General features: G+C 39.6%; 1 pseudogene; it reads left to right on the plus strand.

Moving 5' to 3' along the window:
* The first annotated feature begins 4,791 nt into the window (after positions 1–4,791).
* Positions 4,792–5,336, plus strand: LOC113910111 (annotated as a pseudogene).
* Positions 5,337–15,249: the final 9,913 nt, after the last annotated feature.

The following is a 15,249-nucleotide window of genomic DNA, read 5'->3' on the forward strand; positions in this document are numbered from 1 at the left end:
AAGCAAGACTAGAAAAGGCAGGATTTTCGCCTGGGTCTTGGGTGATTTTCCTAAACTTGTCCTAATTCATTGGCTTGATAATAACATCTCTTCATGCCTGCCAAAAGGCATAGTACCATGTGGTCCCTGCTACCCAAGCTGATAATTCCAATTGAGATCTATTTGAGGTACTGCCTTCATCCTTACCAGATATCTGTTAGGCTAGGGAATATGAACGGCACCTGCATAGGTTTGCACTTTTGCCAGATGTGGAATTGTTCCTCTATGTTGCAACAATGAGAGAAATTGGCCATAAGGTCATTCTAGGTTAATTTAAAAGACAGTCAGGCTCCTGAATTCCTCAGTAAACTTGCTGGCCTAAGTGTTCATGGCACTGCCTGAAATCTGATGTTGAAAAGGGAACATGTACTCTTGTGTTCCCCTGAGGCCCACCCACCACTTCCTGTAGTGGGCAGAGGAGCTCTTTCTCTTGGCCTGACTCTGGTAAAGGAGGATAGATTGGTTGGTGGGAATAGTTACCTCTGCTGGAGCCAATGGCATTGGGTGTCACTCTTGGGCTTCAGTTGTTCCCTATGAGGAGCTACTATGAGAATTTCTTTCTTGGGGCCAAATTCTAAACTGTTCATGTTTTACATTTGTTAGGGTCATCCCTAACAGCCATAAAAGCCTGGATGTAAGGGATTCCTGCCCATTTTTCTAGTCTCTTACAGAAAAGATCAACTTTTAATATAATGTTATAGTCAAGACTACCATTTTCCAGCCAGACTTCCCCATCCTCTAGCCAAACACTGTTACAAAATAAGATAAGCATTTTTGTTTTTAGGCTTTCTAATCAGAGCTGATCCCAGTGTCTCAAAATCCATCCCAGAAGGGAATCTTTGGGGATAGACATGAAACTTCTCATTGTCTTCAGGGAGAGTGTTGACTCTTGTAAGGAAAAAAGGAGCAACAAAATAGGGGCTCCCATTATTAGAAGAGAGGAGTCCTATTTTTCCAAGGAAAATTAGCTCTCTCTTTCTCAGGAAATTAATAAGATCTCAGATAGAAACTGCTCCAGAAAGTTCTGATGGTGAGTGGACCATGGGTATCCCCAACCTTCTGTCCACTCATCACCTTCTCTTCATACACCTGCAGCCAGAATGCCATGTGATAGCACTGCTAGCACTGGTGTTCCAGAGCCTTTGCTTCTTCCTGGCACCTGCAGACCCAGGAGCTGAAGCCTTCCTGAAGACCCCTGTATAGATGATGCCCAATAATTAGCCCTGACATCCTGGGGTGGATCCCTCAGGAATGGGCGTCATCATGACACCAAGATCTCTGAATATCCCATTCTCTTTGTTCTGAATAGCTGTTCAACAATTGGTGGCAAACAATGACCACCAGGGTCAGGAATCTTTTTGATTTTTTAAATATTTCTCACTTGACAGGATACCTGGGTGGTTCAGTCAGTTAAGTGTCTGCTTTTTGGCTCAGGTCATGATCTTGGGGTCCTGGGATCAAGCTCCCTGCTCAGTGGGGAGTCTGCTTCTCCCTCTCTCTCTGCCTCCTCCCCTACCTGCTCATGCTCTGTCTCTGTCTTCTTTCTTTCTCTCTCAAATAAATAAATTAAGTCTTTAAAATAAAAATATTTCTCACTTGACCCATAGGTATCTGTTGATCTCTTCCACTTTGCAGTCAGTTCTGGTGAAACTAACCTGTATTTTCCAATTCTTTCTGTATTCCTGAGTTATTTGGATTGAGTCACATTTAACTAAGTGGTGAATAAGGCAAACCCACAGGGAGAAATCATAAGCAGGGGTCCTTTGCCAGGGAGTAAAACAGTTTATAGCCTACTTTACAATATCTTGCACAGATACAACAGTCTGAGCACTCTTTCAGGACTTTTGTGATAAGTGGCAAAACATCTTGCAGGTCCTACTGCCCCACATTCAACAAAGGAGAGTGGGGAAATAGGTATGAGAGTAAGTGGCTGAAGCTAGACCTGAGATGGGGATGGATGGCAGTGGCCAGACTGCCCAATAACTAAAAGAGATTTATACAGAGATACAAATAGCCTGGGAATATCAGACAGTACCTAGGGATCAATGTAATATATCTTGGTGCTGTTTGTAAGCATCACTTCCACGAACTGCCATGAATCACTCTTATGTGTCTCAGTTTCTCCAGCTGGAAGTCTAAAACAAGCAGAGGGCTTGGAGTACTGGAGTACTCAGAATATGTGTGCATGCCTGGGCAACCAGAAATTAATTACCATGAGAAGGAGATGCCCCTGAGACCAATGCATGTCTGGAGGAATGACCTTATGTACTTTCCCTAGGTACTTGGTCGCCTAAGAACAAATTTCTGTGGAAAGGAACAGGTGCCCCTTTATTCTTCAGAGCTGCAAATTAGTCTCTCATAAATGCTACCAGTTCCAGTTCCTAGGAAGATCAGAAAGAGAGAGTAGAACAAAGCAACAACTCTCCAGCACAGGGCAGGTGAGAGTTGGAGACTCACCAGTGAAGAGTGCTGCTCAACACACTGTTACCTGGTCCCTTTGTGGTCACCAAAAAGATGTTGCTGGGTAGTCTGGGGAGATCTCCAGGTCCTGAGGCCTCACCTAGCTTGTCCCTGGGACTTCACCAGAGGCTCTTAGTCTCATTGCAAGAAATAATTCAAGGATGGATCAGACACTGTGGTTGAGCAGCAAAAGTGAAATATTTATTAAAATGAGAGTACAACCTTGAAATGTGAGACTAGGTGAGTCCAAGGGAGAGTTGTGCCTGGGGTTTTTATCTTTTATTGACAGTTGTTAACTAAGGGGTAAAATATTTATTATTTGGGGAGGAGATTAGTTTGAAAGCAGGGTTTCATACCTTTTATCTCTTACTTGGTCAGGGTCTCTGCCCTTCTTTTTCTTGGGCCTGTCTGGTTTGATCTGGCTTCTTGTGGCCTCGATGTAGAATGCTACCAGGACATGTTGCTAACTTACCTGATAATGGGCCATAACTCCCCTTTTGCTGGCCTCCAGGCATCCTGTTATAGCCTAACTAACTCTTTAAAAAAAGTAAGGCGAGGGGCGTCTGGGTGGCTCAGTTGGTTAAGCGACTGCCTTTGGCTCAGGTCATGATCCTCGAGTCCCAGGATCGAGTTCCGCATCAGGCTCCCTGCTCAGCAGGGAGTCTGCTTCTCCCTCTGACCCTGCCCCCTCTCATGCTCTCTCTCTCTCTCTCATTCTCTCTCAAATAAATAAATAAAATCTTAAAAAAAAAGGAAGGCGAAAGCCCCTAGGGCCATCAATATTTGTACCAAGGCTCACCTTTCCCTCACCTGGGTATTTATTGCCTGGCAACGTGCCCATCCTCCCATCACAGTGATTACTGCTAAGGCTCATAGAGAATTAGATTAGGACATCTATTGGCAAAATTGGCATGGTCCAATGATTTTTTCATTTCTATGATAATGGTCACCCAAATGATCTTCTCTCTCTTTTTTGAATTTTTGAATTGAATTAATTCCAATTAGTTAACATACAGTGTTATATTAGTTCTAGGTGTACAATATACTGATTCAACAATTTCATACGATACCCAGTGCTCAACAGAAGTGCACTCCTTAATCCCCATTATATATTTAACCCAACCACTGAACCCGCTCTCCCTGGTAACCATCAGTTTGTTCTCTATGATTAAGAGTCTATTTCTCTCTCTCTTTTTTCCTCTTTGTCTTTTTCTTTGTTTCTTAAATTCCACATATTAGTGAAATTTGTCGTATTTATCTTTCTCTGACTGACTTATTTCACTTAGCATTATACTCTGTAGTTCCATGCATGTTCATGGCAAATGTCAAGATTTCATTCTTTTTATGGCTAAGTAATATTCCATTGAGATATATACCCATCTTCTTTATCCACTTATCAGCTGATGGACATTTGGGCTCTTTCCATAATTTGGCTGTTGTACATAATGCTGCTATAAACATTGGGATGCATGTATTCCTTTGAATTAATATTTTTGTATCCTTTGTGTAAATACCTAGTAGTGCAATTGGCAGATCATACGATAGTTCTATTTTTATCTTTTTGAGAAACCTTCTGGTTCCTGTGTTCCTGGACTGTTTTCCAAAGTGATTGCACCAGTCTGCATTCCCACTAACAGTGCAAGAGGGATTCCCTTTCTCTATATCCACACCAACACCTGTTGTGTCTTGTGTTGTTGATTTTAGCCATTCTGACAAGTGTGAAGTGATAGCTTATTGTAGTTTTGATTTGTGTTTCCCTGTTGATGAATGATGTTGAGCATATTTTCATGAGTCTGAGTCTTCTTTGGAAAAATGTCTGTCCATACTTTCTGCCCATTTTTAAATTGGATTGTTCCCTTTTGGGGTGTTGTGTTATATAAGGTCATTCTATATTTTGGATGCTAACCCTTTATCTGATACATTATTTGCAAATATCTTCTCCCATTCCATAGGTTGCCTTTTAGTTTTGCTCAGTATTTCCTTCACTGTGCAGAGCTATTTATTTATTTATTTATTTATTTATATTTTATTTGAATTCTAGAGGGAGCGGAGGCAAGTGGATGGCAAACTCCATGGATGCCCATGCATAGGCGGATTATCCTCTCCAGCTGCAGTGACTGCCGCTTGTGCCCGGCCCTGCATGGAAGCGGCCTCTGGCTCCAGGATAACCAGCCTCACTACCACTCCCAGCGCTGCGGCCTCGCCTACAGGCGCCCCTGTGCCCCGAGTCGCCCGCGCCCCAACTCCCCCAACGGGGTGGTTGCTGCCGGGCCCCCGCGGCTGCCCGCCTCCATGCTGAAGTTCAAGCCCAAACAGACGCGGATGTTATGACCAGGAGGGCTTCAAGAAGTGGCTGGCCCTGCCTGTCCCTCCGGAGCGCGCAGGAGGATGACGTGCTCCTCTTGAGCATCAGCCAATACCCGGACCAGTGGATTGTCCCCGGAGGAGGAATGGAGCCAGAGGAGGAGCCTGGCAGGGCTGTCTTGAGGGAGGTTTATGAAGAGGCTAGAGTCAAAGGAAAATTAGGCAGACTCCCGGACATATTTGAGCAGAACCAAGACCGAAAGCATACAACATATGTTTATGTTCTTACTGTCACTGAAATATTAGAAGATTGGGAAGATTTTGTTAATATAGGAAGGAAGAGAGAGTGGTTCAAAGTAGAAGATGCCATCAAAGTTGTCCAGTGTCATGAGCCTGTACATGCAGAGTATCTGGGAAAACCTAAAGCTGGGTCTTTCTCCAACCAATGGAGAATCTGCAGTCCCTCCCTTCCAGATAATACCTTGTTTGTGACTACCGCACCGACCTCTGGGTTGACATCCAGTATAAGATAGAACTGGAAGGAACTCCCATGTGCGGTTTTACGGGGAGAGGTCTCTTTATTTTCCTCGGCAAACATCTGCATGACACTTGCAAACTGTCTGAATTTGCCATGCAGGATTTTCAAACAATTTTACATGTTTACATGTTTTTCAGACATTTTCAAATCTTTAAAAAAACAAGTGTAAAATATTTTAATAAGCCAAATCCATGTGGAATTTTGTTAGATGCCTTAAATGTGCCCCCACCACCCCCCATTTAGTTGTCATTTTTTTCCACAGCTTTTTATTCAGTTTTTTTGTCCATTTGACGTCAGGCTGTGGTTTTTGTCAGATCAGCTTACTTGGGTAAATATCTTCTCTCTAAATTATTTTCTCATCACAGGATTAACATAGTCAACAAATTCTTCTGTTGTGTAAATTTACAAAAATAATTCTTGATATTAAAGAAATCTATCAATCCGAAAACTTTTTCAGAGGATAACAATTTCTAAATTCCAGATTTGGACTCTTTCTGTATAGTTCAATAACTATTTTGACAAAGGACTTAATTTGCTATTTTCAGGAATTTGTCAACTCATTTGTCTAAATTGTTACAACTGGTATGTCACTAGCTACTTGATATGGCCAGTTACCCCCTATAACTCAATAGTCCTTTAACACAAAGTTTAACTATATACAGTTGGTGATTTTTAGAAAGGTATTGTAAGAAAGATGCACGTAGTAAGTACATCATCCTGAAAAACTGTATTCATGGGATTTGAGTTAGCATGCTAAATCTCCAATTCCCTTTATGCATAATTTCTTTACACAGAATGCTTGAGAACCATAATTCCCTCAAGATAAATTCCTTTTAAAATATATTTCCAGTTTTTGAATTTACTGACCCCTCTTTAGTTAAACTTTCTGGTTACCAGTAGTAACCAAAGGATTAGAGTCTAACCTAAAATTCTAGTCAGTGGTGACTGCATCACAGTTGAGTAAAATGGCCTTCTTGCTGTTTAGCTGTTACAGACTTAGATTATTAGGACACCTTAAGATGTCTCATCTTTTATAGGTTGCCAATAAGTACAATTTATCCTAGAACTAACAATAGTTAGCACTAGAACATATCTGAACTAAGAATTATGATGTCTTGTCTTGATACTCACTTCGGATCAAAAATCCCATTGATAAGTACATAGCTACCTTGTCTGAAACTCCTGTACTTCTCCAACCAACTCAGAAATAAGACTGGAGGACAAAAACTTTTGAATAAGACATGGGGGTGGAGAGTGAAAGATCATCCTGTAGGTAGGTATTAGCCTTGTAAATATTATAACTAGTGAGTATAGAGTAGAAAGTAAGTATAGTTGTACATTTGTTCTACAAATTGTTAACCTTTAAAAATACAATTGCTGCTAAAAAATAGAGTGCTGTAAAAAACAAAAAACAAACAAAAAAAAAACACAAAAAAACAAAAAAAACCCCAAAAAATAGAGTGCTGTAGACTTAAGGAAAAATTGATGCCATTTTGAGAAAGATCCTGTGCCATAAATGCTGCTGAACTAAATATAAATATTAGTTCACAAATTAATGCTGTCAGAGGAATGAGTGAAGTAGAAAAACTTTTAACCAAAGACATTTCATTATAAGTTACACAGTGTGATCAAACAAGATCATCCAGAATTTTTATATTTTTCTTTGTACAGAGGTTATGCATCCTGGGTGTTTTTTTAAAAAAATGAAACAGTTTAAATCCACAGATCAACACCTTCAATCTTCAATGTACTAAGATTTTTTTGTTTCTCAGTAATCTCTGAAGTTTCATTAAATTATATACCTTAAAAGAGCAGAGAAACTGGGGGCGCCTGGGTGGCTCAGTCATTGGGCATCTGCCTTCAGCTCAGGTCATGGTCCCAGGGTCCTGGGATCGAGCCTCGCATTGGGCTCCCTGCTTTGCGGGAAGCCTGCTTCTCCCTCTCCCACTCCCCCTGCTTGTGTTCCCTCTCTCGCTGTGTCTCTCTCTGTCAAATAAATAAATAACATCTTAAAAAAAAAAAACAGCAGAGAAAGTGGATTTTGTATATAAAACCGTCCACCTGAAATGCTGTCACAAGTACTGGGAGAGAGGGGTATCTTGTATATGATATTCTTAGAGGTAATAATGCATGAACTTATTTTATAAACTCTTGGACTATGTCTTTGACATGTAAAATATGTACAGTGTTAATGTCAGCCATATCTTAAAAATGAGCCTATAAATATTGTTGTATAATTTTTTTTTTTTTGGTCAAAAACACTTGGACTAAGTAGTGCCACTTGGGTCAGGATTTTCTTCAGTGACATTTAGTAAACGAACTCTCTTTAGTCTACGCAACTAGCAAAAATTTGTATGATGCAACCCGAATACAGTTCTCACACTTTCAATTTCACATGGGGTTCATCACTATTCTTCTGTAACCCAGTTCAGGCTCAACAGTTGAATCTACCATAGATAACAAATAGTATCTACTAACTCAACCCTCCAAAGTTTACAGCGTGTTGGAACTCATTTGTGCTCTCTGTGGGGTACATAAAATTGGGCAGCTAAATTTTTCAGTCCCATGTGCCTCCCAGATAAAAGAAATAACTAGGTTATAAGTTGACTTGTAGACACAAGTACCAAACTATCCTGAATATTTGTGTCCAGGGGGTTGTGTGTGTGTGTGTGTGTGTGTATGTATTTTTTTAATAATCAGGTGAAACTGTACAACCAGGAATATGCCATTCAATTTTCTGTCAAACAGCTGTATAAAGCAGCAAAACTGAAGGGGGGAAGAATATTGTTGCATTCACTCTCAATTGCTTTGTATGGTCTCATTTGAGATCATTGGTGTAAGAATCTTGAGGGTTTTTTTTATATTTGGAAACAAATAAAAATGGAAAAAAAAGTCTTTTATTTAACCATAAAGAATTCAATTACAGGCACATGGGTGGCTCAGTTGGTTAAGCATCTGCCTTCGGCTTGGGTCATGATACAAGGTGCTGGAATAGAGCCCCACATCAGGCTCCCTGCTCAGCGGGGAGCCTGCTTATCTCTCTCCTTCTGCCCTTCCACTTGTTTTCTCTGACACTCATTCTGCTCTCTCTCCCACTTTCCCTCAAATAAATAAATAAATAAATGTAAAAAAAATAAATTCAATTAATTAAAATATAGTGCAATATTAGTTTTAGAGGTAGAGTTCAGTGATTCATCAGTTGCATACAACACCCAGGGCTCATTATATCAAGTACTCTCATAAATGCCCATCACCCAGTTACCATAACCCCCACCCACCATCCCTCCAGCAGCCCTCAGTTTGTTTCCTACAGTAAAGAGTCTCTTTTGGTTTGCTTCCTGCTCTGATTTTCGCTTATTTTATTTTTTGTACCCTTCCCCTATGTTTATCTGTTTTGTGTCTTAAATTCCACATTATGAGTGAAATTATATCATATTTGTCTTTCTCTGACTGACTTATTTTGCTTAGCGTAATACCATGTCATTGCAAATGGCAAGACTCATTCTTTTGATGGCTGAGTAATATTCCTATACACACACACACACACACACACACACACACACACACACACACACCACATCATCTTTATCCATTCATCCATCTGTGGACATTTGGGCTCTTTCCATAGTTTGGCAATTGTGGACATTGCTGCTATAAACATTGGGGTGCAGGTGCCCCTTCAAATCACTATGTTTGTATCCTTTGGATCAATACCTAGTAGTGCAATTGCTGAGTTGTAGGGTAGCTATATTTTTGTCTTTTAGAGGAATCTCTGTACCATCTTCCAGAGTGGCTGCACCAGTTTGCATTCCCAGCAACAATTGTAAGAGAGTCCCCTTTCTTCACATCCTCACCCAAATCTATTGCTTCCTGAGTTGTTATTTCAGCCATTCTGATTGGTGAGAAGTGGTATCTCATTATGGTTTTGATTTGTATTTCCCTGATGCTTAGTGATGTGGAACATTTTTTTCATGTGTCTGTTGGCCATTTGGATGTCTTCTTTGGAGAAATGCCTGCTCATATTTTCTGATCATTTCTTGACTAGATTATTTGTTCTTTGAATGTTGAGTTTGATAAGTTATTTATAGATTTAAGATACTAGCCCTTTATCTTATAAGACATTTGCAAACATCTTCTCACACTCTGTAGGTTGTCTTTTGAATTGTCAACTGCTTCCTTTGCTGTACAAAAGATTTTTATCTTGATGAAATCCCAACAGTTCATTTTTGCTTTTGTTTCCCTTGCCTTTGGAGATGTGTCTAGCATGATCTTGTGGCAGCCAAGGTCAAAGAGGTTGCTGCCTGTGTTCTCCTCTAGGATCTTGATGGATTCTTGCCTCACAATTAGTTCTTTCATCCACTTTGAGTTTATCTTTATATATGGTGTAAGAAAATGGTCCAGGTTCATTCTTCTGCATGTGGCTGTCCAATTTTCCCAACACCATTTGTTGAAGACACTGTCTTTTTTCCATTGGATATTCTTTCCTGCTTTGTTGAAAATTAGTTGACCATAGCGTTGAGGGTCCATCCCTGGGTTTTCTGTTCTGTTCCTTTGATCTATGTGTTTATTTTTGTGCCAGTTCCATACTGTCTTGATGATTGCAGCTTTGTAATACAGCTTGAAGTCTGGAATTGTGATGCCTCCAGCTTTGGTTTTCTTTTTCAACATTTCTTTGTCTATTCAGGTTTTTTTCTGGTTCCATACAAATTTTAAGATTGTTTGTTCGAGCTCTGTGAAAAATGCTGATGGTATGTTGATAGGTATTGCATTGAATGTGTAGATCCCTCTGGGTAGCATAGCCATGTTGACAATATTTGTTCTTCCAATCCATGAGCATGGACATTTTCTCCATTTCTTTGTCTTCTATTTATTTCATGAGTATTCTATAGTTTCAGAGTACAGATCCTTTACCTCTTTGGTTAAGTTTCTTCCTTGGTATCTTATGGTTTTTGGTGTAATTGTAAATGGGATCGATTCCTTAATTTCTCTCTCTTCTGCCTCAATGTTAGTGCATAATAATGCAACTGACTTCTGAATGTTGATTTTATATCCTGAGACTGCTGAATTCTTGTATGAGTTCTAGCAGTTTGTGTGTGTGTGTATGTATTTTTTTAATAATCAGGTGAAATTGTACAACCCAAAAGAAATCTTTTGGGTTTTCTATATAGAGATGTCATCTGTGAAGAGTGAGAGTGTGACTTCTTCTTTGCTGATTTGGATGCCTTTTATTTATTTTTGTTGTCTGATTGCTGAGGCTAGGACTTACAGTACTATGTTGAACAAGAGTGGTGAGAGTGGACATCCCTGTCCTGTTCCTGACCTTAGGGGAAAGGTCTCAGTTTTCCCCCATCGAAGATGATATTCTCTGTGGGTCTTTCACATATGGCTTTTATGTTAAGGTATGTTCCCTTTATGCCTACATGGTGGAGGGTTTTCAAGGACTTTGTTTCCTTGTTTATCTTTTGCTTAGTTGACCTGTCCTTGATGTGAATGGGGTGCTAAATTTCCTAGTATTATTGCATTATTATCAATGAGTTTCTTTATTTTTTTTATATGGTTGCTCCGAAGTTGGGGCCTAAATATTTAAAACTGTTAACTCTTCTTGTTGGATAGACACCTTTATTATGATATAAGGTCCTCCTTCATCTCATATTAGAGTTTTTCTTTTGAAATCTAGTTTGTCTGATATAGAGATGGCTACTCCAGCTTTCATTTGATGTCCATTGGCATGAAAAATGGTTCTCCACCTCCTCACTTTTAATCTGGAGGTGACTTTGGGTCTAAAATGAGTCTCTTCTAAGAAGCATATTGAAGGGTCTTTTTTTGTTTTTAATCCATCCTGATACCCTGTATCTTTTGATTGGAGCATTTATTCATTCCATTTACATTCAGAGTAATAATTGAAAGTTTTGAATTTTGTGTCATTGTATTAACTGTAAAGTCGCTCTTCCTGTAGATTGTTTCTGTTCCTTTCTGGTCTTTGTTAATTTGGGGCTCTCTCACCACTCAAGGATCCACTTTAATATTTCTTACAGGGCTGGTTTAGTGTTCGCATATTCCTTTATTTTTTGTTTGTCCTGGAACATCTTTATCGCTCCTTCTATTCTGAATGACAGCCTTCCTGGATACAGTATTCTTGACTGCATATTTTCCCCATTTAGCTTGTTGAATATATTACATGGCACTCCTTTCTGGCCTTCCAGTTCTCTGTGGATAGGTCTGCTGTCTGCCTTATGTGTCTACCCTTGTAAATTAAGGACCCTTTGTCCAGAGCCACTTACAGGATTTTCTCTTTATCTATAAAATTTGCAAGCTTCACTATTATATGTCATGATGTTGACCTATTTTTATTGATTTTGAGGGTGGTTCTCTGTGCCTCCTGGACTTAATGCCTGTTTCCTTCCCCAGATTAGGGAAGTTCTTAACATAATTTGTTCAGATAAACCTTCTGCCCTTCCCTCTCTTCTCTCTTCTGGGACACCTATTATTTGAATATTATTTCTCTTTATGGTATTGCTGATTTCTCAAATTCTCCCTTCATGATCCAGTAGCTGTTTTTCTCTTTTTCTCAGATTCCTTATTCTCCATCATTTTGTCTTCTATGTCAATGACTCTTCTGCTTAATTTATCCTAGCAGTTAGAGCCTCTATTTGTGTCTGCATCTCAGTAATAACATTTTTAATTTTGGCTTGATTAGATTTTAGTTCTTTTATTTCTACAGCAAGGGATTCTCTACAGTCTTCCATGCTTATTTCAAGCCCAGCTAGTATCTTTATAATAGTTGTTTTGAATTCTAGTTTTAACATCTCATTTATATCCATATTGATTAAATCTCTGGCAATGAGTCCTGCCTCCTGTTCTTTCTTTTGTGGTGAGTTTCCCTGTCTCATCATTATGCTGAGAAAAGAATCAGTGAATGAGGGAGAAAAGACAAAAATAGCAACAACAACACTAGAAAAATAGAAACACTAGAAAAATACAAACAAAACAAACCAGAAGAAAACAAAAACAAAACAAAATAAGAAAAAAAAATATGTGAAACAGAACAAAACAATAAACTAGATCCTGGGTGTATTTTGGTCTGTTTGTTAAAAGAAACTAGATCCTAAAATAAGAAAGAATGGAAATGTATCTTTGGGATAAATACCTAGTAGTGCAATTGCTGGGTCATAGGGTAGCTCTATTTTTAACATCTTGAGGAACCTCCTTACTGTTTTTCAGAGTGGCTGTACCAGCTTGCATTCCCACCAACAGTGTAAGAGGTTTCCCCTTTCTCCACATGCTTACCAACACTTGTTGTTCTTGTATTGTTACTTTTTGCCATTCTAACTGGTGTAACGTGATATCTCATTGTGGCTTTCATTTGTATTTCCCTGATGGCTAGTGTTGTAGAAAATTTTTTCATGTTTCTGTTAGTCATTTGTATGTCTTTGGAGAAGTGTCTGTTCATGTCTTCTGTCCTTTTATTGACTGGATTATTTGTTTTTTGGGTGTTGAATTTGAGAAGTTCTTTGTAGATTTTGGACACCAGTCCTTTATATGAAATGCCATTTGCAAATATCTTCTCCCATTCTGTGGGTTGCCTCTTAGTTTTGTTGACTGTTTCCTTTGCAAAGATATAGACATAGTGAAAAGAAGGGGCACCCCAAAATTCATAGCAGCAATGTCCACAGTAGCCAAACTGTGGAAGGATCTGAGACGCCCTTCAACAGATGAATGGTTAAAGAAGATGTGGCTCATATATGCAATGGAATATTACTTAGCCATCAGAAAGGACAAATACCTGCCATTCATATCAACATAGGTGGAACTGGAGGGGATTATGCTAAGTGAAATGAGTCAAACAGAGAAAGACAATTATCATATGGTTTCACTTATTTGTGGAATATAAAGAATAGTGCAGAGGACCACAGGGGAAGGGAGGGAAAACAGAATGGGAAGAATTCAGAGAGGGAGACAAACCATAAAAGACTCTGGACTCTGGAAACCAAAACGAGGGTTACAGAAGGGAGGAGGGTGGGGGGGGTAGGGTAACAAGGTGATGAGTATTAAGGAGAGCATGTATTGTGATGATCAGTGGGTGTTATATGCAACTAATGGTTTGTTGAATACTACATCAAAAACTAATAATGCATTACATGTTGGTTAATTGAACATAATAAAAAAATAATGAAAATGTATGTATATGTGAATGTATATGTATAAATATACACATATACGTAAAGATAAAATAAAACAATAAAAGGAAACAAAAATAGTATATATGTCTATCTATATAACATAAATATAAAAATTAAAATTAGAAAAGAATTAAAAAAGGGATTGATAAGATAATAAAATAACTGAAAGACCAAAGAATAATGAAAAAAAAAACATGAATGCTATATGCGAAGTTTTGCAGTTGACTATGATTGGTAAACTTGGTATTAGCCAGGTGTTCCTGCTGGTCTTCTGGGGAGGGGCCTGTTTCACTGATTCTCAGGTGTCCTTGTCCCAGTGGAATTGTGCGCCCTTGCCTGGGGGCTGGGTTCAATATGAGGGGCTCCAGATTGCACTATGTGGTGCTGTTTTCCTCCCTGGAATATTTCCTCCCTGGAAGGCTTTTAGCACTGATGGGGGAATACAGGGGTAAAAATAGCAGCTCCCCAATCTCTAGGCCCAGAGCTGAATGTTCATGCTCCCCACTCTTCAGTGAGCCCTCACAGAAAAGCAGCCAATCATTCTTGTCTCCCCAGTTTCTGTCCTAACTCTGTGTTTACCCAGCCTGTCACTGAGGATTTTTATTTTAGGCAGTTGACCTAGTTTCCAGTCTCCAAACTTTATGGCTCCTGATGGACCTGTGCCATTCCTCCCTTGGGGAAGAAGGGAAGAACTGCCACTCTTCTGCCTTTTGCTAGGCCCCTGCCTAGAGAGCAGTCATGTGACTATGCAGCGGTTCACAGTTTATGGCAACAATGCACATAAAGCTGGTGCCTAGACTTGCTGTTTTCAGCCAGCTTTCCTGCTCTGATGCTTGGGAACTCTGCTGCACTCAGGCACCCCCATTCTTTTTGTGACCCTGGGGATCCTGAAATTGCTCTGTCCAACCAGGGATTCTGCTCTGCCTCACCACCTGAGCACCATTAAGCCAGGGATGTCCCCAACTATAGCAGACTTCTAAAAGTTCTGATTTTGTGCCCTGCTGCTTTTAATACTTTCTGGTAACCTCTTAAAGAAGCTCCCTCCCCTCCATGATTTATCTTCTGATATATCACCCAGGATTCAGTAGTTGCTTTTCTATTTGTAGAATTGCAGCAATTCTTCTCTCAGATCGATGATTGATTTCACAGGTGTTCAAAATGATTTGATAGCTATATAGATGAATTCCAGGGGTCAGATGAAATTAAGGTCCCCTACTCCTCTGCCATCTTAACTCATCCCTTACATATGCCAGTACTTAAAGGAGAAGAGACTCCACACAATACCTTAAGCCAAGTCAACCCAGAAATCTGGGTGCAGAGGAAGGTGTGTTATGCCATTAATGTCATACCTGTAAAAGCAGCATTAAAACAAATAGACTTTTGGGGCACCTGGGTGGCACAGTCATTTAAGTGTCGGACTCTTGGTTTCAGCTCAGGTCATAATCTCATGGTTGTGAAACTGAGCCCTGCATCAGGCTCTGTGCTCAGTGTGGAGTCCACTTGAATTTCTCTCTCTCCTTCTCCCTCTGTTCTTCCCGCTTGTGCATGCTCTCTCTCTTTCCACTCTCTCCCTCAAATAAATAAATAAATTTTTAAAAATAAAATAAAACAAAATAAAAAACAGGTGGATTGTTGGCCCTGGGTAAAGCAATACTCTTTAAAACCAGACACTACACAAGGAAGCCTCCCATTAAGAGACTGTTAAAGTAAGGGTCTTACTTTATTTAA

This window comes from Zalophus californianus, chromosome 6 (genome assembly GCF_009762305.2).
Source record: "Zalophus californianus isolate mZalCal1 chromosome 6, mZalCal1.pri.v2, whole genome shotgun sequence".
NCBI classification, from domain to species: Eukaryota; Metazoa; Chordata; class Mammalia; order Carnivora; family Otariidae; genus Zalophus; species Zalophus californianus.